The 26,568-nt window shown below is 36.8% G+C and overlaps 1 protein-coding gene across 3 annotated transcripts in view; it reads left to right on the forward strand.

Annotated features, from left to right (window-relative positions):
- The first annotated feature begins 13,207 nt into the window (after positions 1 to 13,207).
- The window catches only part of C6 (complement C6), an 85,495-nt gene continuing 72,134 nt past the window's right edge, over positions 13,208 to 26,568 (forward strand). Inside the window, exons 1-2 of one of the 3 annotated variants that reach the window (XM_010816782.4) lie at positions 13,208 to 13,304; positions 21,759 to 21,816. The gene's annotated coding sequence lies outside the window, so the exon portion shown is untranslated. 3 annotated transcript variants of the gene reach the window in all.

Below are 26,568 nucleotides of genomic sequence, written 5' to 3' on the forward strand. Positions count from 1 at the left end.
CCAAGTTTACAAATGAAGAAAGTAAGGCTTGATAAGGTTAAGGCATTTGCCAGCATCACAGTTAGAAAACCTTGAACCTGTCCAGTATCAAACTCAAGTAGCATAACTCCAGAATTTTACTCTTCCCCCATACTCCTCCACTGCTTCTAAAGTATTTTGATTTGTTTTTTCAAGAATGTTTACTGTTTATCTTCTTGAAAAATTCTAAGCTTTGTGAAAGAAGGGATCATATCTATGTTGCCACATAGGTAAGTCATAGACCCACGTTTGACACAAAACAGGTGTCTGGTTTACCTTTGCTGAATAAGTGAATGAACAAACTGGTCGATATCTAATCCTATATCTTAAAAACTTAAGAGATAGTTGATAGGTTGATAGTGATCAGTATTTTTATTTTCCTAGGATAAAATCAAGCATATTGACCAAAATGGAACCACAATTATAAACCACTTAGTAATTTATAGCATGTTTTTAGATTTTTCTTTAAAAAATTTTCCATTTGCATATATAAGTGAAATTGCTCAGTTAACTCTCTCAATTTAGACTTGTACAAGAAAGGACAGGTTCAATTAATAAAATATCCTAAAGAAATAAAATTTTATTACTTAAATGCTTATCACAATAACCAAGTCTGGCAGCCTACCAGGCTTCCCCGTTCCTGGGATTCTCCAGGCAAGAACACTGGAGTGGATTGCCATTTCCTTCTCCAATGCATGAAAGTGAAAAGTGAAAGTGAAGTCGCTCAGTCGTGTCTGATTCTTAGCGACCCCATGGACTACAGCCTACCAGGCTCCTCCATTTATGAGATTTTCTAGGCAAGAGTATTGGAGTGGGTTGCCATTGCTTTCTCTGACAATTTGCTTAATGGATATTTATTGGTTCACTAATAAATTAGTTATCATTTGCTTTTCCAGTAATTTTTTAGAATATCAATACATATGCCCAAGATTATTCTAAGTATTACGGAGAATATATAAGAAGGAGAAGACCTAAGCTTTGTTCTTAAGTACTTTTCAGTCTAGCTTGATAGATGAGACAAATAATGGACAGTTTTTAAAAAATCTCTAATCAAGTGTCATTTTGTATGACACATACTGAAATGTTACAGATATTCCAAGTGGGACTACTTCCTGAGAGCTGGAGAAGGGAGGATAGTTTACAGGAGGAAGTGACTGTGAGAGAATGTAGGCTTTTCATTAATAGAAGTAAGAGAATTTTAGAAAGACAGAGAAAGCTAGAGAAATTGGTCATAGGAGGTGCTCAGTCCTATCAGACTCTTTGCAGCCTCATGGACTGTAGCCTGCCATGTTCCTCTGTCCATGGAATTCTCCAGGCAAGAACACTGGAGTGGGTTGCCAGTCTCTTCTCCATGGGTCCTTCCTGACCCAGGGATTGAACAAGCACCTCTTGCATTGCAGGCGATGTCTTTACCGTTTGAAACCAGGAAAACATAGGAGGTAGATGAGTAGAACAAAAAGGCAAATTGTTAGCCATAAAAACAGTTTGTGATAGGAAAGAATTGCAGTGCTCTGTTTAAAACAACAAACTGGCTGATGGAAGGCAGTGACTGCCACACTGAGCTCTTAGACTAACGTAAGACATGACAGAGAGCAGCGGAGGATTAAGAGCAGGGTGATGAAAAGGGTCAGCGGGAAGATCACACAGCATTATTTTTAGAAGGATGAAGGAAGAGCAGAGACTGAAGGTAGAGAGCAGCTAAGATGCTACCAGAGTTATTTAAACACTAGATGAAAGGGACCTGGATCACCATTAAGACATGAGGAACCGAAAGGAATAAAGAGATGAGTCACCGAGAAGGCAGAATTGAAAGGGCATGTTGACTGAAAGAATATACAGATCTCATGAAAGGAAGAAATAAACAGTTGTATCAAAGTTCTAAGTCAAGAGAATCAGAACAAGCATGGCACCACTATTAGATAAGGAAGAATTAGTTGTGAAATCAGTTGGTGGGTAAAAAATGGAGACTAAGAAGTTTGGGTTTTAGACACATTGTTTTGGAGGTGACAGAAAGCATAAGCATGAGATTTTTTAAAGCTTTTACAAACATAAGACTGAAATGTAAAGGAAAATCTTGGCCAGAAATTTATTTGGGAATGAAACCAAATTTTCTATTTTGTATTTAAAATGTATTACCTTTTCTCATCACACTATATAGTCACACAGAAACTTCTGGACACCACAAACAGGCTTTCAGGCATTGAGAAAATTATTCCTGGTGCATTCAGTTCCTCCAAGAACATCACTGCTTTTATGTCCCCCACCATATTATTCATGACATCATTCTGAACTGGGACTTCCCTGAAAGATCTGTATAATCTCTTCAGAATCCTAGGAATCAAAGTTCAAGATTGAACATTTTTGGATTTCCCAAAATGTATTTGGATTTCCCAAATGTATTTGGATATGTTTTGTTATCTCCCAGGGTCTCAGTTTTGGGAGAGAGAGTGTAGCCAAGATCCAGTGGTATAATGGAGGCAGGTTATACCAGCTCATGAAAGTTGACTGTTGTATTTTCAGGGATGTTGCTAGGCAGCTGTTAAACATGGACATCATTTTAAATAAAATCATACAAACTTAAGTTTAAATTAATTATATCAAGAACAAAGGTAATAAATACCCAACTCATCCTGTTCTAATAATTCTAATACATCTTTACTAATTTTATTAGCATTTTTCTAATAAAATAGACTTCACTAATATCTATGCCCTTGAGGTTATTTATGTGTAATGTATCTTCCCAGCTCCCCATTCAATGAAATCAGATTGGTAGCTTGAAATTTTCCATAAAGTATTTACAGAACAGAAATTGGCAAATGCAATGGAAAACATTTACCAACACACCACTGCTCATGATTCACCTCTTGCCATTACTCCCTTGAATTCTTCATCTCTTCTCTTTTTTTCCCATGGTCTTAGGGTTTTATTACTTCTGCTTCATGTGTGAAAGGCCTGCCCTTGTATCTTCCTCTTCTTGAGGGGAAAATTTAAAAACTGTAACAATGACATTTATTATTTACTTTAAAATAAGGGCAGCAGAGGACCTGGGCTTTCAAAATATTATCCTCATTGCATGACTACTAACTTGCTTTGCAAACTTTATCTTCCTAATGAATGAAAGGACAAGTCTCAGCCAAGGTTTCAAATCATCCCAAACTCCAAATTAATAGAGTTCCATTAGTAAAGATTTATTATAGCAACAAGTAGCAATAAACTGTGAGTTATTCTGAATAACTCACAATTTCAAATGTCCCTCCATATTTTACCACTTTGGCATTCTTGGTTCCTCATAACTTTCTTAATTTCTCATGGTTATCAAGTTGATTTGATTTATCTAGTAATTAATGAACATAAGTAATTGTGTTCCCTTGGCATCTTTAACAAATGGAATCACCTTAGAACAGCAATCTCAGAGCAGAGGATTTTCTGTTTCCAGAAATGGAATGGAAAAGGTAAGAGATTGCTTCATTAATCACTAACAATTATTTTTTAAATTGGAGAAACCACAGACTAATGAATGTTTCAGTTTCTTCCAGCTCCTACATTCAGTCTTAGTTAATTAAGCCCTAGACCAAATCTCTATTTTCTCACTCTGTTGATTAAATGGCCACTTTGCCAGAGAGAACTTAAAAGAACAAGCTTTGGGGAAATACATTCATTGTCAAATTCTCTGATGAAATGATCCCAGTTTCCCTGAGTTATGCAACATTTTCTAACCCAAAGAAACAGAATAACAAAGTTTCATTCATGGGAAAATGCTAGAATTTTTCCCTGAACACGAGAAAATGGAATTTCTATTATTAAGACAAAGAATCTAGTTACTTTGGACCACATCAATATCAATACCTTGCCATTATAATATACAGTGCTTTCCACTTTATCCTTTAAAAGAAATAATGTTATGCTCACCCAGGAAGAATCATCTTTATGGAAGAGCATTCTATACTGTTTACCTGGTTTTGTAAACTCTAGCTACCAAAACCTTATCTCTATTGGTTAAGCTAAGTCTATCCATCCAGGTATCATACATAGGAATACTTGAAGGTTTAATTTACTTTCAGGGATTTATCAAGAGACAGAAATATTTCTGGAAATTACTGAAGCAATGTTCAATAACAGTACCACATGCATAGTATGCTGCTAATGCTGCTGCTGCTGCTTAGTCATTTCGGTCGTGTCCAACTCTGTGCAACCCCATGAACTGTAGCCCACCAGGCTCCTCTGTCCATGAGGATTCTCCAGGCAAGAATACTGGAGTGGGTTGCTATGCCCTCCTTCAGGGGATCTTCCCAACCTAGGGATCAAACCTGGGTCTCCTGCATTGCAGACAGACTCTTTACCACCGGGGCACCAGGGAAGCCCATGCTTAGTATAACCAGAATCAAACAACAAATTAATTTAGTGAAAAAGCTAAGTAAACTGTAAATGTATACCCAGGTAACATTCTCGTATCACCTGATGATAATCTCGGAGAAGGCAATGGCAACCCACTCTAGCACTCTTGTCTGTAAAATCCCATGGACGGAGGAGCCTGGTGGGCTGCAGTCCATGGGGTCGGTAAGAGTCGGACACGACTGAGCGACTTCACTTTCACTTTTCACTTTCATGCATTGGAGAAGGAAATGGCAACCCACTCCAGTGTTCTTGCCTGGAGAATCCCAGGGACGGGGGAGCCTGGTGGGCTGCCGTCTATGGGGTCGCACAGAGTCGGACACGACTGAAGCGACTTAGCACCAGCAGCAGCAGATGATGATCTAGCATAGCTAGACAAAATGATCTGGTCTCACCTGGATATTGCTGTTTCTTTCACAGTGTTCTTTCACATCTTTAAGATGGGAGAGCTCTTTTTCCTTCCCAACCTTTATTAAAAAATGCACTGATTTATTTTTGCTCATGCACTTACTTAGAAACAACTGAGTATTTATCACATTTCTGCAGATGTGCTTGCCTCCCTCTAAAGTGCACTACAAAAAGTTAATTGCCTACTTTTCTGTAACAAGAATAGCTCTATGCTCTTTTCTTACGTTATTGGCCTTTGATGCTCATCCCTCTGCCATGATGTGAATGTTCTACCGGTGAAGAGTTTCTCTATCTATGATATCAGTAGAAACAGTTACACCTTCTTTAGAGATCTGAGGTGAGCATCTCTCAAATCAGATAGTCCAGTTACACTTTTTGTAGACCATATATCAAATAACAGTGGTAACAGCAGTTTGACATCATTGTTTACTTCATATCCAGTATCTTTTATGCCACCATCTCCTTACAGATCAGTGGTTTCATTTACTTTTGACAACTATCAGAAGGAGTAGTTAGAGCAATTATCATTTCCTTATTTAAGATGAGATAACTGAACCCTAAAAATGTTAATTTACATTCCCAGGTCAAAATTGGTGACTGAGCTAGCATTAGAAGAAAATTTTCATATAGATAAATGTTCATGATAGTGTCAAATGAATTTTAAAAATATAAAAATGCAGACAAAATGACATGCATGACAGAATATTAATTTAAAATATACACACACAAAGAAATAAGGCTGGTAGAAAAGCATATTTTATTTATATCAAATATCTGCTATCTTCTAGGCTATGATAGATACTATTTACAAAGAGGAGCAGAAATATGGTCCTTACCACACTGTCACTAATAATTGAATGCTAATAAAATAAATATAAAAATAAATCTATGATAACACATTGTGGAAAGTGTTAACTAAGTGCTATGAATAGTATCTAATTTAATATGAATAAGGGCTGATTAGACTCTGAAGGAGTTAATCGAGATTGCAAGCAGAAAGATGACTAGGAATTAACCAGGTGAAAATGCTGGATGATTTTTAAATTTTTCTCTTTACTTTTCTGACTTTCCAAATTTCTACAAAACATGAAGTTTACTTTACCAGTTAGGAAATAAACAGGTGTGACTTTTGATTTTTCTCTCTGGCAGAGTACTTCCCATCAGACCAAACTCTTTTAAAAAAATTCTAAAAGCTAAAATTAAAAAGAGAATAAGCAAGACAAGAAATACTTTAGCAATCAAGAAGACTGAGCAAAGGAAAATCCACTGTGGTAAAAGAAATTCTCGGTCACTTTTCCTTTTAAAGACTTGTCTGACATATGATATGGGCTAGAGTCTTAACAAAAAGTGGGAGGCTAGAGCTTTCTGGAGTCTCTTAGTCCTAGGGAGCCAAAAGCTAGTAGACTTCTAAGATAGCCAGAATTCAAGGGATAGGCAATAATATGGAAGATTTTAATCCACTGCTCAACAGTAACTTATAGGACAAGCAACCAAAATTCAGTAAAGATGCAAAAGATTTGAAGAATACTATTAATAAATTTGACTAAATTGGAATAGGTAAAAGATTACAAAATTTTTCATATACACTTTTCAAGTGTATGTGAAACATTTGTCATATGTTGGTAGATAAAAGCCTGGCGGGCTAAAGTCCATGGGGTCGCAAAGTCACTCAGACAGCACTGAGTGACTGAGCAGGCACACACACACGCACAATCACTCATTGGATCAAATCACAAGCCTCAGAAATTCAAAGGGATGGAAATATATAAATATACTCTCAAATAACAGCGGTACTTATCTATGTATGTGTATTCTACAATGTTTGGAAATGAAGTGATACAGTTCTAAATTATCTATGGATGGAAGATATAATAAAAATGGAAAATTTAAAAAAATTTAACTTGAAAAGCAAATGCAACATATCAAATCTTGTAGAATAAAATGAAATCAATGTGTAAAGGTAAATTTAAAACCTTAAATGTATGTGTTTAGGATGAAAAAACTGAAAACAAAAAATACAAGTTTATTAAAACTTAAAAAAATTAAACCCAAACGAAATGAAAAGAAAATGATAAAGGGCAGAAGGTGATAAAACAGAAAACAAGAATGCTGAAGAGAAAATTAATAAGACCAAAAATTGGAGCTTTGAAAAGACTAATACAATTGAGAAAACTTAATACTGAGAGAAAATAATTATTAATAACAAAAATGCTAGCATTAGGAATAATAAAAGACATCATTAGAGAGCCTGCAGAATCTAAATTTACCATACAGGCATTTTTTGAACAACTTTATGCCAAAAAATAGAAACAAAAAGAGAAATGGACAAATTCTTGAAAAACAAAAATATCAAAACACAAGAAAAGAAATAGATAATTTGCATAGTCTATTTTGATTAAATAGATATTATGTTTTTATTAAATTCTTTACCTCTCCAAAACTTAGGTCCGTATTGGACTTACTTGCAAATAATTTTAAATAACATTAATCTTAAACTCTGTCACATTATTTACAAAAAAAGTTTGTTTAACATGGCCAATATAATCTTATTACTGACATTTGACCAATACATTAGAAGAAAGGAAAATTATAGGCCAGTCTTTCTCATGAACATAGAGACATAAATCTTAAATGTATATAAGCAAATTAAATTCAACTAATATCCTATTAATTATATTAATAAATTATTTAATAAATAAAATTTATTAATCTTAAATTAAAATTTAAGACATAAATCTTAAATATATATTAGCAAACTCAAACATTTCCAAATTGCACTTAGTCTCAAATGCAATGGTAGCTTGAGATTCAGAAATCATTTGATGCTATCTATCTTCAGGTGTGGTACTTTTAGACAAATCCAAAGTGAGAAATATTCTAAAATTAGCTGGTCTTTATTCCTCAAATTAATTAATGCCACAAATGACAATGAAAATTTAGGCATCTCTTGTTATATTAAAAGAGGCAATGAAACTAAAGGAAACAAGATTTGGGGCTGGATTCTACACTGGAGAGAAAAAAGGCCATAAAGGATAGTACTGAAACAATTAACAGTATTGAAATGTGAAAAATGTAAACTGTTCATGTCATAAACAATATAACAAAATTAGATAGAAGTACTGTATTAGTTATTAGCTTTTCTAAATTTTATAAATGTACTTGGATCAGCAGTACACTGGATACAACTCCTAGACGCAGAGAGGAGAAGGGTGGTTGCCAGGGACTATGGGGAGTGGGTAATGGGAGCTCTTAGTCAAAGGGTGTAAACTTTCAGTTGTGCAAGATGAATAAATCCTAGAGATCTACTCTACACCATAGTGCTTGTCCTTAACAATACTGTATGCCTCTGCTGCTGCTAAGTCACTTCAGTTGTGTCCGACTCTGTGTAACCCCATAGTTGGCAGCCCACTAGGCTCCCCCGTCCCTGGGATTCTCCAGGCAAGAACACTGGAGTGGGTTGTCATTTCCTTCTCCAATGCATGAAAGTGAAAAGTGAAAGTGAAGTCGCTCAGTTGTGTGTTCGACTCTTCACGACCCCATGGACTGCAGCCTACCAGGCTCCTTCGTCCATGGGATTTTCCAGGCAAGAGTACTGGAGTGGGGTGCCATTGCCTTCTCCAACAATACTGTATAGTATACTTAAAAATTTTTGTTAAGGGGGTAGATTTTATGTTAAGTATTCTTATAAAGAGGATGGAAAGAAACCTTTGGAAATGATGGATATGTTTATGGCATAGATTGTGGTAATAGTGTATATTTATCTCCAAACTCTTCAGGTCGTATACATCAAATACATACAACTTTTTGTATCAATCACACTTCAATAATTTTTTTTTTTTAAGTAAGTAGACTGGTTAAATAAACTGTGAAGTTCCTACAATGGAACTTATCTTTGTTGTCTTCTTTGTTGTCTTCTATGCATTGAAACCTAGGGGAACACTGTTTTCATTCAAATAGACTACTTCACTTTGGGCTTCCATAGTGGCTCAACGGATAAGAATCTGACTGCAATGCAGGAGACACGGGTTCAGTTCCTGAGTTGGGAAGATCCCCCAGAGGAGGACACGGCAACCCACTCCAGTATTCTTGCCTGGAAAACACCAGGGACAAGGATCCTGGCGGGGTACAGTCCATAGGGTTGCAAAGAGTTGGATATGACTGAGGCAGCTGAGCACTGCACTTCTCTTTACCTGTTAGCAAAGCCTGAGTCAATGTAATCATGCAAAAGTTCAGTTAGGCATATTCCATGGTGCCAAGAAAACATATTTTGAGATCTCTTTTCCTGAAGGGTTTCATATTTTTATCATATCCTTGCATCTTGAAAGCTTCACTTGGTAACCTGGCACCTGGGATTGCTCATCCACCGAGCCTGTTGTATTCCTCACGGATCCCCTTTAGTATCACTAGAGAGAAGAGCAGAAGCAGCATGTTTAATCAAGCACAGTTTCATTCAACCATCTAGTCACTCTAAAATAATAAAAGCATCACAGTTTTGTAACTAATTCTCTGCTACTGTCTTTGTTTTCCTGCCTCACCTAACATATATCTCCCCAGTACACAGTGGGGTAACAATAACTATTAATTCATAAATGTCAACTACAGATGAAACCATAAAACGCAATGCCTTTATTTATTACAATAGTACCTGAGGCAAGTTCAGCTTCAGGCTGAATGCAAATCTTTCCCTTTACATTCTCATAAATTGTATTCATTATATCTGTATTCAAAACATATTGAAAAGCTTAATTTGTGATAGAAATTCAAAAGGATTTACACATGTTAAAATTTCTTAGGATGAGGAGAAGAACAGGGAAATTATCTGGTTAAATGAATACGATTAAGAGATTAAATGTATTCTCACTTGAAAGGCTACGTGAAATTCTACTGAACTTCAATTGGCCATATGGACTTAAAACTTCATCAATTTTTCTCTATAATGGGAAAGAAGTAAAATGTTGCAAATTCAAAAGGATGGGGAGAATAGAGGAGAGCACATAAGACATAACATCTTAACATCTTTTAGAAAACAAAAAACAGATGGAAGGATAGTACCTGACTTAGAACAGAGGAAGCTATATGCTAAGAGTCACACAGAGAAGAATTCTGAAGAGAAGACAGTCCATTTTCCAGAGAACCCTGTGGAGGAAAAGGACTAGGAAGCACCAATTCACCTCACTCAAGATACCTAACTTTAGGTTTAGAAAAACAGATCTTAATACGTGAGATGGAGAACATTGGAGGTACACACAAATAGTGGTTTTTTCCCTCTTAATTTCTTTAAAATATATACATTAGCTTAAATCAGTTTTCCAACCTTTGTTTTCCTTATTGCGCCTTTGAAGTCTATTTAGACACTTTTTGCCTAGTCATTCCCTCAACTCCTGCAATAAAATTTTAATACTTGACATATATGGTACACCTGTTTATATGTTGTACATGTATCTGCTTTATGTACAAAAACAACAATCTAAAGTTTGTTATTTTCGTTTAGTATAGTGTTTAAAATGACTGAATTTTTAACTTAAAAGTTACGTTAAAAAATTTAAAAGCGACATCACGTAACCTAATTTTATAACTGCATAAACACATGCTTGCTAAGTCACTGCCCTCATGTCCAACTCTTTGCAACCATATGAACTGGAGCTCTGCAGGCTCCTCTGTCCATAGGATTCTCCAGGCAAGAATATTGGAGTGGGTTGCAATGCTCTCCTCCAGGGGATCTTCCCGACCCAGGGATTAATCCTGAGTCTCTCCAACTCGATGGACATGAGTTTGAGCAGGCTCTGGGAGTTGGTGATGGACGGGGAAGGCTGGCATGCTGCAGTCCATGGGGTCACAAAGAGTTGGACACGACTCAGTGACTGAACTGAATTGAACTTGCATCTCCTACATTGGCAGACAGGTTGTTTACACTAGCACCACCTGGGAAACCCATAACTGCATAATTACTGCTAAGTAAGTTTTAATGTCATTTATTTAGTTCTGAAAGTTGTAAAAAAAATATAACAGCAAATTAGCAAGGTACATAATACACAGTAATAAGACCTCTCAAAGCAATACATTTTTGAAAAAAGCAATATAACATTTGTGAACAAAGGTCCATTTAGTCAAGGCTATGGTTTTTCCAGTGGTCATGTATAGATGTGAGAGTTGGACTATAAAGAAAGCTGAGCACCAAAGAATGGATGCTTTTGAAGTGTGGTGTTGGAGAAGACTCTTGAGAGTCCCTTGGACTGCAAGGAGATCCAACCAGTCCATCCTAAAGGAGATCAGTCCTGGCTGTTCATTGGAAGGACTGACGATGAAGCTGAAACTCAAATACTTTGGCCATCTGATGTGAAGAGCTGACTCATTTGAAAAGACCCTGATGTTGGGAAAGATTGAGGGCAGGAGGAGAAGGGGATGACAGAGGATGAGATGGTTGGATGGTATCACCAAGTCAATGGACATGGGTTTGGGTTAACTCCGGGAGTTGGTGATGAACAGGGAGGCCAGGCGTGCTGCAGTTCATGGGGTTGCAAAGAGTTGGACACAACTAGCGACTGAACTGAACTGAACTTAAATATTAAAGTTCTTAAAAATTATTTTTAGTGAAATCAACTTTTAATTTTTACTTGACATGGGACAATAAAGAACCGTTATTTATTTGAATATTGTTGGTTTTTTTGTCTTTTTAGTTCTCAACATGTTAAATAACTTTTATTGAATTCAATAAAATAAACTGAAAATAATTTTTATTTAATTCTCAAGCCCAAGCCATACACAGAGACACTGAGGATCAATCAATGATCCAATGGCAGCCAAAAGACACGAAGACCACTTCTTGCAAATATGCCTTGAGATAAATCACATAATTGAAGAAAAGAAGCCATTTACTCACCACAATTTCTTAGCACTCATCTTATATTTTGTATATCTTCCTCGAATCCAAGGTCATTACCACTCATGTGCTACCCAAGAAACCCAGCAAGTGAAATTAAATCCTAAGGAATAAGGTTCTGTTGGGTGAATTTTTACAGACTATTGTAATAGCCAAGAATTTTTCATCATCTTCACCAACAGCCATTTTCATCCTCTTGAGAACAATGTCATCCCTATCATAAATGTATAATTTAAAGCAACAATTGTAACAGTGTGTTATGTAGGTTACATTAAGACTATAGTGTAAATGCCTGGGATTAGAATAAAGGCAGTTTTGTGGGTGCTGGTATTAAGAAATGCTTCCAGGATGGCTCAAGCGGTAAAGAATCCACCTTCAATGCAGGAGATATAGGTGAGGCAGGTTTGATCCCTGGGTCGTGAAGATCCCTTGGAGGAAGAAATGGCAACCCACTCCAGTGTTCTTGCCTGGAAAACCCCATGGACAGAGGAACCTGGCAGTTTACAGTCCACGGGGTTGCAAAAAGTTGAACACTACTGAAGGGACTTAGAACACACACACACGTTCATCTAACACAGCTTAGCTCAAATGTTCATCCTTCATCCTTTTCTGACCTCCAAATCCTTTATACTTTCTCCTAGCAACCTATTATTTTTATATCACTCTTCATATTTAAACAGTTTTAAAGTTATTATTTCAAAAGTTATACACTTTATGTGTGTGCTTATTTTTTAATATGTTTTGCCTAATATACTATAAGTAAGCTCATGAGAGCAATATCTGTTTTAGCCACAATTATATTCAGGGTTGAATTCATTCACTAATATATAGGTGGCACTCCAGGGGTATTTTCAAAATGAACTGAGAAACAGTTTTTTTTAAATATTTCCAAATTGAAGATAGGTTTGGAAGTAGTTTGAATTCATTATCAACACTCTTAAAATCAAATTTTAATAGATTGGTAAGAAACAGTGGCTTTTTATTGGGTCATAGAAAGAATAAACACAGTTAAGCAATCAGTCTCATTTTCATAAGTGTTTGAAAAAAAAAATCATGAAATCAAGAAACTTCTTTGTCTTTGCATCACATACTATACCATGTCAACAGAAGTTGAATATTTTGTCACTGTAAGACTGTCCTTTGTCATCATTTATTAAAAAATACAAATATACACCAGAGTTTAGTTATTTTTAAAAAGTGACTTCCCGTAGTGCAACCCTTGACAGTTACGGGGGAAGGAGGGTGTTCTTTTTCTTTTTTTTGTAATCCAGGTGCTTGACTTAAGCTTTGATTGCCAAGGCATTCACTGCAAACACAGCTATCTCGGATAAACACAATGCAGTCACATGACTAGATAAAGAGTCAGGCCACCTTCTCCACTGAGGCTCCTTTGTTTTGGGCCACTATTTTTCTCTTCTCAAGCTTTAAATTCCCGCTCTTAGGTTTTAAATTCACCAATAAAGAGTGAGCCTGGGGAACCTTAGACCTCCACCCTTGACCCCAATAAAAGAAGAACCCCTGGTGCTTGTTCACTCACTCTTGCACTCTCTCTCTACCCAAGACTTCACTGTGTGGTTCCAGGTATGCTGTAAAATTTCCAGTTTCTGTAAGTAATAAATTTGTATTTTTTCAAAGTTTACTGATGGTTATGGTTAAAGGGTATTTTGCAATCATAAGAACCACAAAGCTAGTCGCACCACAACACTGGTAATTGATGGACTCAGACAGCTACATAACACCTCTCTAAACACTTCAATTCGTCCCATTTCTTTCTTTTCCTTTCTACTTTTGCTGTGTTGCACTGCTCTGGTAAAGATGCTATATATATCCTGTTCATGCCCTGTTAGACTTCCAAATACTTAACTAAAATAATTCCTCCCTTAAAGATCTTGAAGAAAATGGGTATTTATTTGTGTGATGCAAATTGTGAAGAGAGGATGTGCTCTATTTCTCATTGACTTTTAGCCTGTTGTTAAAAACTGGAGATGTTAAAAAAAAAAAAAAAACTGGAGATGTTGATTTGCCCCAACAAAATCTGGCATATTGAGTATAGCACTTTCACAGCATCATCTTTTAGGATTTGAAATAGCTCAACTGGAATTCCATCACCTCCACTAGTTTTGTTCATAGTGATGCTTCCTAAGGCCCACTTGACTTCGAATTCTAGGATGTCTGGCTCTAGGTGAATGATCACACCATCGTGATTATTGGATCATGAAGCTAGGTTCCTTTCTTTGCCTTGAAGCCTCAAACCTAGCCAAGACCTCACTGATCTCTTACTTGGACTTATTCTTTGCTCCATGCTTCATCTATTGCCCTAAGCCTAGAGGATCACATCAGTGATCATTATTAACTTTTCAGTATTTTTCCACAGCCTCATTATCAAAATAAAAATGTTCCCTCAAAGCACATCATCAGAACTATCTCAAGGACCTCACATCTCTGTTGCTTTTATTGCTTCACTCATTAGCTACTCACAACCCTGAAGATAAGCAGTGTTCAATACAGCCCACTCACCTCTTTTAACAGTCACACTTGAACTTTGAATGGCCTTTTTTCTTAGCCTCTTTCCTTCTGTCTTACAGGTTAATCCTACATGGTGCTACCTGAAGAAAGCTATCCAATTTCTAGCTTTCTCTTTCCATACAACCCTAGGGGGAAAAGTAAGCCATTTTTAGCAAATATTTAGCTGATTTGTTAATTTCTACAAAGTTTAAGAAGGAAATAAATTTGGATTGGCCTCAGAAGAACAGATGCACAATACACTAATAATTCAGAATTTGGAATTGAGGGGTGAGAGTTCCAAGAAAGAAATACAATGGCAGGAGAAATTATATCTCATTTCAAGGAACAGCAAATTTTCCAATCTAGCTGGATGATGGTATATACAAATGGAAGAAGAGAAATGTGTCTAAAGAGCTAATGTAGGCTCAAATTGCTCTGGGCTTAAAACAATTAGGTGTTGGGACTCTATTCCTAATCCAACAGCCTTTTACAAAAGAGCAACACTGAGATTTTTGCATAGTTCGTGCCACTGGGAGGTGAGCTACAGAACTGAGCTGAGCTTCTGAACTACTCTAGCAAAGTAGTTCAAAAGGAATTGCAGGAAGAGTCCAAAGGCTAGAGACAAATTAAGCCACTGATAAGATCTTCAAGGTGTGAGTTCATCATGGCTGGAGGGGGAGCTGTAACTGTAGACTAGGTGAGGAGGTGGAAAAGATGCAAAGTGCATAGACAAGAGAGAGTTACAGGAGTTAGAACCTAGCTTCATGACCCAATAATCACGATGGTGTGATCATTCACCTAGAGCTAGACATCCTGGAATGCGAAGTCAAGTGGGCCTTAGGAAGCATCACTACAAACAAAGCTAGTGGAGGTGATGGAATTCCAGTTGAGCTATTTCAAACCCTAGAAGATGATGCTGTGAAAATTCTATACTCAATATTCCAGCAAATTTGGAAAACTCAGCAGTGGTCACAGGTCTGGAAAAGGTCAGTTTTCATTCCAATCCCAAAGAAAAGAAATGTCAAAGAATGCTCAAACTACTGTATGATTGCACTCATCTCACACGCTAGTAAAGTAATGCTCAAAATTCTCCAAGCCAGGCTTCAGCAATACGTGAACTGTGAACTTCCAGATGTTCAAGCTAGTTTTAGAAAAGGCAGAGGAACCAGAGATCAAATTGCCAACATCTGCTGGATCATCGAAAAAGCAACAGAGTTTCAGAAAAACATCTATTTCTGCTTTATTGACTATGCCAAAGCCTTTAACTGTGTGGATCACAATAAACTGTGAAAAATTCTGAAAGAGATGGGAATACCAGACCACCTGACCTGCCTCTTGAGAAACCTGTATGCAGGTCAGGAAGCAACAGTTCGAACTGGACATGAAACAACAGACTGGTTCCAAATAGGAAAAGGAGTACGTCAAGGCTGTATATTGTCCCTCTGCATATTTAACTTATATGCAGCGTACATCGTGAGAAATGCTGGGCTGGATGAAGCACAAGCTGGAATCAAGATTGCTGGGAGAAATATCTATAACCTCAGATATGCAAATGATACCACCCTTATGGCAGAAAGTGAAGAAGAACTAAAGAGCCTCTTGATGAAAGCAAAAGAGGAGAGTGAAAAGTTGGCTTAAAGCTCAACATTCAGAAAACGAAGATCATGGCATCCGGTCCCACCACTTCATGGGAAATAGATGGGGAAACAGTGGAAACAGTGTCAGACTTTATTTTTCTGGGCTCCAAAATCACTGCATATGGTGATTGCAGCCATGAAATTAAAAGATGCTTATCCTAGGAAGGAAAGTTATGACCAACCTAGATAGCATATTAAAACACAGAAACATTACTTTGCCAACAAAGGTCCATCTAGTCAAGGCTATGGTTTTTCCTGTGGTCATGTATGGATGTGAGAGTTGGACTGTGAAGAAGGCTGAGTGCCGAAGAACTGATGCTTTTGAACTGTGGTGTTGGAGAAGACCCTATAGGGTAACTTGGACTGCAAGGAGATCCAACCAGTCCATCCTAAAGGAGATCAGTCCTGGGTGTTCATCCGTTCATGACTACTGAAAAGACCATAGCTTTGACTTTTAATATGCTGTCTAGGTTTATCATAGCTTTCCTTCCAAGATGCAAGTGTCTTTTAATTTCATTGCTACAGTCACCATCCTTGGTGATTTTGGAGCCCAAGAAGAGAAAATCTGTCACTGCTTCCATTTTTTCCCCTTCTGTTTGCCATGAAGTGATGGGACCGGATGCCATGATCTTAGTTTTTTAAATGTTGAGTTTTAAGGCAGCTTTTCCACTCTCCTCCTTCACCCTCAGCAAGAGGCATTTTAGTTCCTCGTCACTTTCTGGCATTAGAGTAGTATCATCTATGTATCTGAGGCTGTTTTTAAAATACCTTACAAAAGAAAAGAGACTGAAGATAGAATACCAGATGGGGGTAGGAAGAGAATCATAAAAAGAGAAAAGGGGAATTTCCTGAGGAAAATATGTATTGTACCATGTGCAATAGGTACAATACATCTTGTACCTGGACATGGAATGAAATTGTTAAATGGCATCACCGACTTGATGGACATGAGTTTGAGAAAGCTCTGTGAGTTGGTGATGGACAGGGAGGCCTGGCATGCTGCAATCCATGGGACTGCAAGAGTTGGACATGACTAAGTGACTGAACTGACTGACCAGGTCCAGGAGCCAATAGAGAATTGAAAAGTGGTGATTCAGTTTGGCAATGAGGAAGTTACTGATAGTTATTGTTCTTGTAGGATGGTTGTATTTATGACAGTTTCAAACAGTGAAGTTGATAAGGAGTAGATGGTAAGAAATTAAATGTGGTGAATTTAGACTATTCTAATAATTTTAGTAGTAAAAGGAAAGAGAAAAAGATCATAGTAGCCTGAGGTCCAAAGCAAACTTATATTTTCTCCACTTGAGACTTTTTATCTATGATTCTCCATGTGAAATAATTTAATTTGCATTTCACTTTATCGACTCACACATTGACTGACAAAGTACACTCTAAAGGGCTTGTGAAATAGACAGGGTCATTAGTCTTGGCGCTAATGAGAAATTACAGTATTTTTGCTATAATGATAAGTTGGCATGTGAATATTTAACATATGAAAAAGCCTTCAGAGAGTCAGCTGCTCCCACTGTTCATTATCTTATGTGTGGGGTTATTTTCTTGGCAGAAAATACCATTTGGTTGTGAATCTATCATCATTAGGAGAGGAATAAAGATTTTTAACAATACACATTCTCCTTCTGGAAAAACGATAATTGCTCCCTCTTAAGTTTCCATGTCCTGGCTCTAAGTTCCTCCCACACCCTTCTGTTTCTCTACAATTAAAGCCTTTTTTACTGGTCAGTCAAATTTAAGCTCACTAGCAAATTTCTACATTATGAAAATATGGAGCATTTTGTGCGAAAAGATATTTCTTGTCACTAGCCAACACTTTATAAAGTCTGCACTTGCTTAGAGAGCTCTGATGAACTTCATAGTATGCTTCGTTTTTCAGCAGCATGCATCCAAATATCATTTAGAGAGTACTCGTGTTCTCACCCAGAGGTAGACCTGAACATAACTGTACACAAGCATTCAGTTCCTAGCTCTGAAACAACACCCAATTATTGGACTGAAGTAACACTACTACTACTTCTCAAAGCCAACTGGACATAGTAGTTGTATTGATCAGACTAGAAATCTTTCCCTTTGGTGTTGTAGGATTCAGAAAACTTTTTCTGTAGAGGGCCAGATAATAAATATTTTTGGCTTTGCATGCTATATAGTCTCTGTTGGGACTTCTCAACCCTATTGTTGTAGTACAAAAGCAGCCACAGACAATGACTAATTGTGTGACTTTATTCCAATAAAACCTTATTTACAAAATAGGCATCAGGCTAGAATTGTCTCACTGGCTTTAGTTTTCCAATCCCTGCTCTAGAAAAGGACCCTGAGTGGGATATGCCATTTAACCATCTACGAGAACACAAGATGGAGAATCCAAATACATCATTGAAAAGATGCTAAATTCTCCTTTGATGCCAGGTCACTCTTGCATCTTAGACATTTGTACCTTCTCTCAAGAATTCCTCTATACATCCTTCAGTTCTTTCAACCTGTGTTTTTCCTGTACCATGACACACAATATTTTTACTTCTCTATCTTTCTTATAGCACACATTAATTAATAGCTCTATCTAGCCTGATTCTACTGAGTCTGGACTCTTATCTCTCCAGGGTCTGACTTTTAGCATTTTCCCTTAAGTCCAAACACAATACCTTAGGGAAAATGCATTCAATTTTAGGCCCTCAAAGAACCAACTAGAAAAAGAAGTACTCACACACAAAGGATATATTTTCTTACCCAGGCATAAAATATTTTCTCTCTTCTTTATTGTCTCACATCCTCATGGTTGAAATTGCTACACCAGCCCCAAGTGTCCTCAACACTGGCGTGCAGTACACCACTTTTCCTTTCTTCTTAGCTTAAATTTTCAGTCTTTAGAGTCTCAATACAATATAGGAGAAAGAAGACAGACTTGTATTCTGGGTCTGACCTGCTTCGGTCTTGGTTAGGTTACTAGATGCATGTTAAAGCATGGTATCTTGGAGTACTGGCTCTCTGCTGTGCTCCTACGAATCTTTATACTACTCAGGTAATCACTCCCACCACTTGGTGAAAATTTAATTTTTCTGAAGAATATTTGTTTTAGCTGCTTTCCATATTGAGGATATAATTAATATTTTAAAGACATTTTATACTGTTTTAAAAAAAATTTTTAGAGAAACATTTATTTTACAAATGAGGAAACAACTTCAATGAAGTAAAGTGATTTGTTAAAAATCACCTAGCTGGTGATTACCAGAATCGACAGTAAGGCAATTTCTATCTCCACATTTTTTCTCTCCCTTAGTTTTCTCTTTTCCTATTACACTATTTTGTTTCACTTCACCTTAGCAAATACTCATATTAGCAAATATCAAGCTATTAATATATTGTGAACCTTTCATAGAATCATAATTGTCATTAGATGTAAAGAACCCACTTGATCACTGTTATTTTAAATCTTTCCAGATTAAGTATTTTGCTTGGTTTTGCTTGGATATAGAAATACTTTTTTGATAATAAACTTGTATCCAGTAACCTTACTAAATTCATTTATTAATTCTAATTTATATCTGTAACTCCTTTTGGATTTTCTATGTACACTACCATTCTGTCTATAATTCAATTTACTTTACTTTCTTTTCAATGTGATACTTTTTTTTTCTTTCCTGATTGCACTTGATAAGATTTCTGGTGCAGTACAGAATAAAAATGGTGATAACAGGCATCTTGTCTCTTTTCTGGCCTTAGGAAGAAAAAGTTCAATATTTTTGCACTAGCTATGATATTAGCTACAAGGTTTTTTGTTTTTGTTTCATTTACTTTACTTTACCTTATACCATTTATAAAAACATAGTGTGACTATAGAGAACTAAGGAGGATATCTAAAATATAAAACTATAGGATTCTGAAGAAAATTTAGGACTATGACTTCAGATTTCTTAAAATAATTTCTTAAACAAAAGAAAAACTATCCAAAGCAAAAATTATCAGAGGAAAATAGACAAATTAGATGACATTAAAATTAAAAGTCTCTCATCAATCAAAAATACCATAGATAAAACTAATAGATAAGTGACAGACTAAGAGATCTGTAAAATCCATATCGTACAAGACACTAATATCTAGAATGTATGGGACACATCTGTACAGATAGAAAGCCAGACTGTCAGGTGAGAATGAAATGCTGAAGTTCGCTGTTGATCACTGACATGCTACTTCAACAACACTTAACAAACAAAAAATGCTAGGAAGAAGTCTTCGTAGGCTGCTAGTAAGAGTTTAAACACGTATAGTTTTTCTGAAGAGCAACCTGGAAGTCTCTTGGAATTTTTCTCAAAGGTTCACAAGGAAAGAGTACATTGTGTTTATAATTGCAGGGAGATGAAGGCAACAAAAGTGCGAAGAGAGTGGGAAAATAAAAGGTAGTCCATACAGTGAACGTCTGTGTTCCAGTAGACATACACCGCATACGGCTCAGAAGCATAAAGTTGGATGAAGAAAGGAAGAAATCAAATAAAACTTTTAGCAAAATACCATTTGTGTAAATCACAAAAATACTCATAGAAAATGAGACATCGTGTTTTTAGGGTTTAAACACATATATCTAAACAACCATATGTAAGGGTAAACATGAAATGTACTAATATATAACTAATCTTGGAAAAGAAATGAAACAAAATCATGGGGGAAGATAGTGCAATTAAATAAAAGATCTTGCACAGACCAATGATGATATGGTTCTGTAGATCATGGAATATGATAAATTCTGTGCCATTTAAATCTTTTTAAAAATGTATACTGTCACAAAATTATATATATATATGCTTTTTTTGCATACGTGTATGTGGAGAGACACATACATGTATCTGACTGAACATTATATGATTGAAGCACATTATATATGGGGTATGTACTCCAACTATGAATAATTTTATCTGTTTATGAAAAATGATTTTGCTTTTCCTCTTCATGCTTTTCACATTTTCTAAATCTTTCTCAATAAATATTACATAATCAGAAAAAATCTATATATTTTTTAATTAAATGGACACATTGCTAAAGGAGAAGGCAATTTTAAGCACTTTATTCTGACAGTTTTTTAAAATGGAGTCAGAGATTTCTTTTATCTTCAGTAGCAGTACCCATTACAATAGTTCTTGAATGGGAAAATCATTGAAAAAGCAGGACCCTGTGTAATATCTCACTCTTAAGAGATACAGGGTTGTTGCAGAGTTGTTTCAGTGCTACTCTCTCAATTCATCCCACCCTGTCTTTCCCCCACTGTGTCCACAAGTTTGTTCTCTATGTCTGTCTCTCTATTCCTGCCCTGCAAATAGGTTCATCAGTACTATTTTTCTAGATTTCATATATATGTGTTAATATATGATATTTGTTTTTCTCTTTCTGACTTACTTCACTCTGTATAACAAGCTCTAGGTTAATCCACCTCTACAGAAGTAACTCAAATTCATTCCTTTTTTATGGCTGAGTGATATTCCACACATTACCATATGTAAAATAGATAGCTAGAGATAGTGGCAAATTGCTGTATAATACAGGGAGCTCAACCCAGTACTCTGTGACAACCTGGAAGGGTAGAATGAGTTAGAGGGTGAGAGGGAGGTTCAAGAGGGTGGGGACATATGTGTACTTACATAAGACAGAAGTCAACACTACATTGTAAAGCAATTTTCCTCCACATAAAAATAAATTTTAAAAAACGTAACAAGGAAAAAAAAAAGTTTCAGGATTACTGCTGATTGAAGTAATCATTTCCAAAGTCCAGATTTCCCATGGAATGTTTGTTCTGACAGCGCTCTAGGTGTTGTTAGATCTCTGGGACATGACCTTGTGTCAGCTAGCAAAGGGGAAAAAAGATTTGTTTGGATTATTCTATAAACCCTTTTCACTGTGAGTACCTATTGTTTCCTTAGCCATCTGCAGATTAGTTCTCTGGATACCACAAACTGGATACCACAATTTTTGTTTAAGGTAAGTGACATAATGATTTCATTTGTAATTTTAAGATTTCAAAATCATAGATCATGCTTCCAACAAACTTGCCCTTTCATGCATGAAAATACATAACAGATTACAGTCTTTTACCTTCCTTTTAAAGTAAGATGTAACTATTTTGCTTAAACCTCAAAAGAACCAAAAGGTTCATATTTCTTACAGAAGTGTCCTTCCAGAGAGCTGCCTTGGTGAATCAAGTTTTTCTATGAGATAAACTACATTTAAAAGTAAAGCAAACATACCTTTTAGCCAAAGACTAGTCATGTGCCTGGGCTCCCCAGATAGCACCAACAGCAGTAAATACAACTTCTTGAGCTTCTAGGGCATGGGCAGAAGGAAAAAATAAAAAATAAGAGATTCAAGACATTTACAAGAAGATGGAAAGGAAGAACTTGAACTTAGGGTCAGACTAGAACATCTTCTGAACCTGTCAGGTAAGATGTGCTGAACTGCCTTAGGAACAAATCATTCATGTGAGTCAAGGACATGGTAAGGTGATGGATCAGAATAAAATGGATTTCACTCTATAATAGAATTCTCCACATGCTCACATAGCCATCTTCAATGGTTCAATGGAACTGCTCATTTTTAGAGTTCAAGAGGGTTGGCAATGAGAAAACTTCCAGAACTGCTGCTCTTCTACCATGCTACTGCAGTGGAAAATTTTTCTTAACTATGTTTCTCTACTCACTGAAAATTTTTTTGTTCCATGTTTATATGAAAATTGTGTGGTAATGGGCATAATGCCTGCATGAAATTTTAGATATCTCCAAAATGTCTAAAGATGTTAAAAATCGATAAATAAGGAATGCTTTGATATTAGATGCTGGGCTATGATAATAAAAAAATAAAAGAAATAATTATCTTTATTTGAATGAGAATTATTTTAACATAAGTCAACTTTTCCTTATAACAATAAAATGTTATAAAAGCTACTGATTAGCTATTTTATTAGCATCTCCTCAAATAAGAATCTTTGGCGTTATCATCTTCATTTATAGCATTTTCCAAGTTGTCTCAGAATAGTATAGCCAAATATGAGATTAGAATATTTTATATGGATTCTGTTATTGCAGTTTTATGATAAGAGGAATAAAATCCACCTATACTTTTCAAGCTTTTGGAAGTTAAAACAGAGTGTCTGCTGAGAATTGAGAACTAGTAATCTTTTGTAATTCAATTTTGCCCGATCATTTACATGCTGATCCCACAAAATAAGAATTTATTTTCTTTACAACTGAATTATTCTGGAACATATCTATCTCTTCAAAATTTAATAAGAAAAAGATCAAATAAATAAACAACAGGAAAACCCCCTCTGTTTATATCTCCTTCCTTGCTGAAACGGTTCCTGCTTGAGAAGGTCCCAATTTGGGGGTGGGGGATGGGATGTGGTCTGTCTAGTGATTAATAAGAAAACTTCATATTGTTTAGAAGCCTCAGGGCCCTTGGCAGCTGGTAGAAAGCCAGTAGAAAATCATTCAATCTCAGCTTGGGTCTGATGTGTAGCATATAGAACTCATACTATGTATTTGGTTTGAACCCCGCCTAATTTCTGGACACTCTTATCCCAAAGTCTATGGTTCTGTATTGCTGAAGAAAACCAGAAAAGGTGAGTTAAATACCAGTGAACTAAAATTAGGCTACCCTAGTGGCTCAGATGGTAAAGAATCTGCCTGCAATGTGGGAGACCTAAATTCCATCCCTGGGTTGGGACGATCCCCTGGAGAAGGGCATGAAAAACCCACTCCAGTACTCTTGCCTGGAGAATCCCTGTGGACAAAAGAGCCTGAAAGACTACAGTCCATGGGGTCGCAAAGAGTCAGACATGACTGAGAGAACTAAAATTGGCAGGCAAGTGCAGTGGTCTTTAAAGGAGTCTCTTGTTTTTATGATTGAAACAGCCTATGGGTGTAGCAACTTACATGTATCCTATGGCTGATTCATGTTGATGTATGGCAGAAACCAGGTCAATACTGTAAAGTAACTATCCTCCAATTAAAAATAATTTTTTTTTAAAGTTTGGATAAAAATCATGAAAAGCATCTTCAGTTTCTGTCTACCCTCCTCAGACAGTGATAATGAATTCTGTTTCTTTATAACTCATTCAATGAATACTCAAATAGGTGTCAATTCCATTTCAAATTAAAGGACATATTCAGCCACATGTCAGTGGATTTTGTTGCTTTTATTCTAGGATTTTTCTCTGAGCTTGTAGGACAATTTGAAAATGTTTACTGACTGACATACTAAATGATGTAAGTTAGAAAGACAAATGCCATATGATATGGGCAATATACAATATGATACAAGTGAATTTCGGAGAAGACAACGGCACCCCACTCCAGTACTCTTGCCTGGAAAATCCCACGGACGGAGGAGCCTGGTGGGCTGCAGTCCATGGGGTCGCTAAGAGTCGGACACGACTGAGCGACTTCACTTTCACAAGTGAACTTATTTACAAGACAGACTCATAGAAAGCAAATTTATGGTTACCCAAAGGGGAAAAGGGTAGGAGAGGGATAAATTAGGAGTTTCGAGTTAGCAGATACAAACTACTATATACAAAGGAAATAAACAAGATCCTACTGCATAGCACAGGAAACCATACATCCAGTTTATTTATATATATATTTGGGCTACCCTCATAGCTAAGTCTATAACCCTTAGCTAATCTCTAACCCTTGTGGCTCAGATGGTAAAGCGTCTGTCTACAATGCGGGAGACCCGGGTTCAATCCTTGGGTCGGGAAGATTCCCTGGAGGAGGAAATGGCAACCCACTCCAGTACTCTTGCCTAGAAAATCCCATGGACGGAGGAGCCTGGTGCAAGCCACTGTCCATGGGGTCGCAAAGAGTTGGACATGACTGAGCAACTTCACTATCTTTCTTTCTTTCATAGCTAAGTCAGTTAAGAATCTGCTTGCGATGCAGGAGACCCAGGTTCTAGTCCTGGGTTGGAAAGATCCCCTGGAGTAGGAAATGGCATCCCACTCCAGTATTCTTGCCTGGAGAATCCCAAGAACAGAGGAGCCTGGCAGGCTATAGTACATGGGGTTTTAAGAGTCAGACACAACTTAGTGTCTAAACCAGCATCAGCATATATATATATATATATATATATATACATATATACATGCATATATATATATACACACACATATACACACATATATATACACATATACATATATAAATATATATAACTAAATCACTTTGCTGTATCCTGGAAATTGTTGTTTTTCAATCCCTCAGTCATGTCTGGCTCTTCGTAACCCCATGGACTACACAGCAAGCCAGGCTTCCCTGTCTTGCAGTGTCTCTCAGTTTGCTCAAACTTATGTCCATTGAGTCAGTGATGTCATCCAATCATTTCATCCTCTGTTACCCTCTTCTTCTCCCACCCTCAATCTTTCCCAGCATCAGGGTCTTTTTCAATGAGTCAGCTCTTCTCATCAAGTGGCCAAAGTATTGGAGCTTCAGCTTCAGCTGAATATTCATCAGTCCTGACAATGAACATCAGGACTGATTTCCTTTAGGACTGACTGGTTGGCTCTCTTTGCAGTCCAAGGGATTCTCAAGAGTCTTCTTCAGCACCACAGTTCAAGAGCATCAGTTCTTCAGCACTCAGCCTTCTTTATGGTACAACTCTCACATTGGTACCTGTCTACTAGAAAAACCACAGCTTTGACTAGGTAGACATTTGTCGGCAAAGTAATGTCTCTGCTTTTTAACACACTGTCTAGGTTAGTCACAGCTTTCCTTCCAAGGATAAGTGTCGTTTAATTTCATGGCTTCAGTAACCATCCACAGTAACTCTGGAGCCCAAGAAAATAAAGCCTGTCACTGTTTCCACTTTTTTTCCCCCATCTATTTGCCATGAGGTTAATGGGACCAGATGCCATGATCTTAGTTTTCTGAATGTTGAGCTTTAAGCCAGCTCTTTTACTCTCCTCTTTCACCTTCATCAAGAGGCTTTTTAGTTCCTCTTCATTTTCTGTCATTAGAGTGGTATCATCTGCCTGTCTGAGGTTATTGATATTTCTCCCAACAATCTTGATTCCAGCTTCCAAGTTGAGCTTCATCCAGCCTGGCATTTTGCATGATGTACTCTGCATAGAAGTTAAATAAACAGGGTGACAATATACAGCCTTGACTTACTCCTTTCCCTATTTGGAACCAGTTTGTTGTTCCATGTCCAGTTTTAACTGTTGCTTCTTAATCTATAGATAGGTTTCTCAGGAGGCAGGTAAGGTGGTCTGTTATTCCCATATCTTTAAGAATTTTCCACAGAGTTTGTTGTGATCCACACAGTCCATGGCTTTAGCATAGTCAGTGAAGCAGAAGTATATGTTTTTCTTGAATTCTCTTGCTTTTTCTATGATACAATGGATGTTGGCTATTTGATCTCTGGTTCCTCTGCCTTTTCTAAATCCAGCTTGTACATCTGGAAGTTCTTGGTTTATGTACAGTTGAAGAGATGGGAATACCAGATCACCTGACCTGCCTCTCGAAAAATCTGTATGCAGGTCAAGAAGCAATAGTTAGAACTGGACATGGAACAACAGACTGGTTCCAAATAGGAAAAGGAGTACGTCAAGGGTGTATATTGTCATCCTGCTTATTTAACTTATATGCAGCGTACATCACGAGAAATGCTGGGCTGGAAGAAGCACAAGCTGGAATCAAGGTTTCCAGGAGAAATATTAATAATCTCAGATATGCAGAT

This window comes from Bos taurus, chromosome 20, assembly GCF_002263795.3.
Source record: "Bos taurus isolate L1 Dominette 01449 registration number 42190680 breed Hereford chromosome 20, ARS-UCD2.0, whole genome shotgun sequence".
In the NCBI taxonomy this organism is placed as follows: Eukaryota; Metazoa; Chordata; class Mammalia; order Artiodactyla; family Bovidae; genus Bos; species Bos taurus.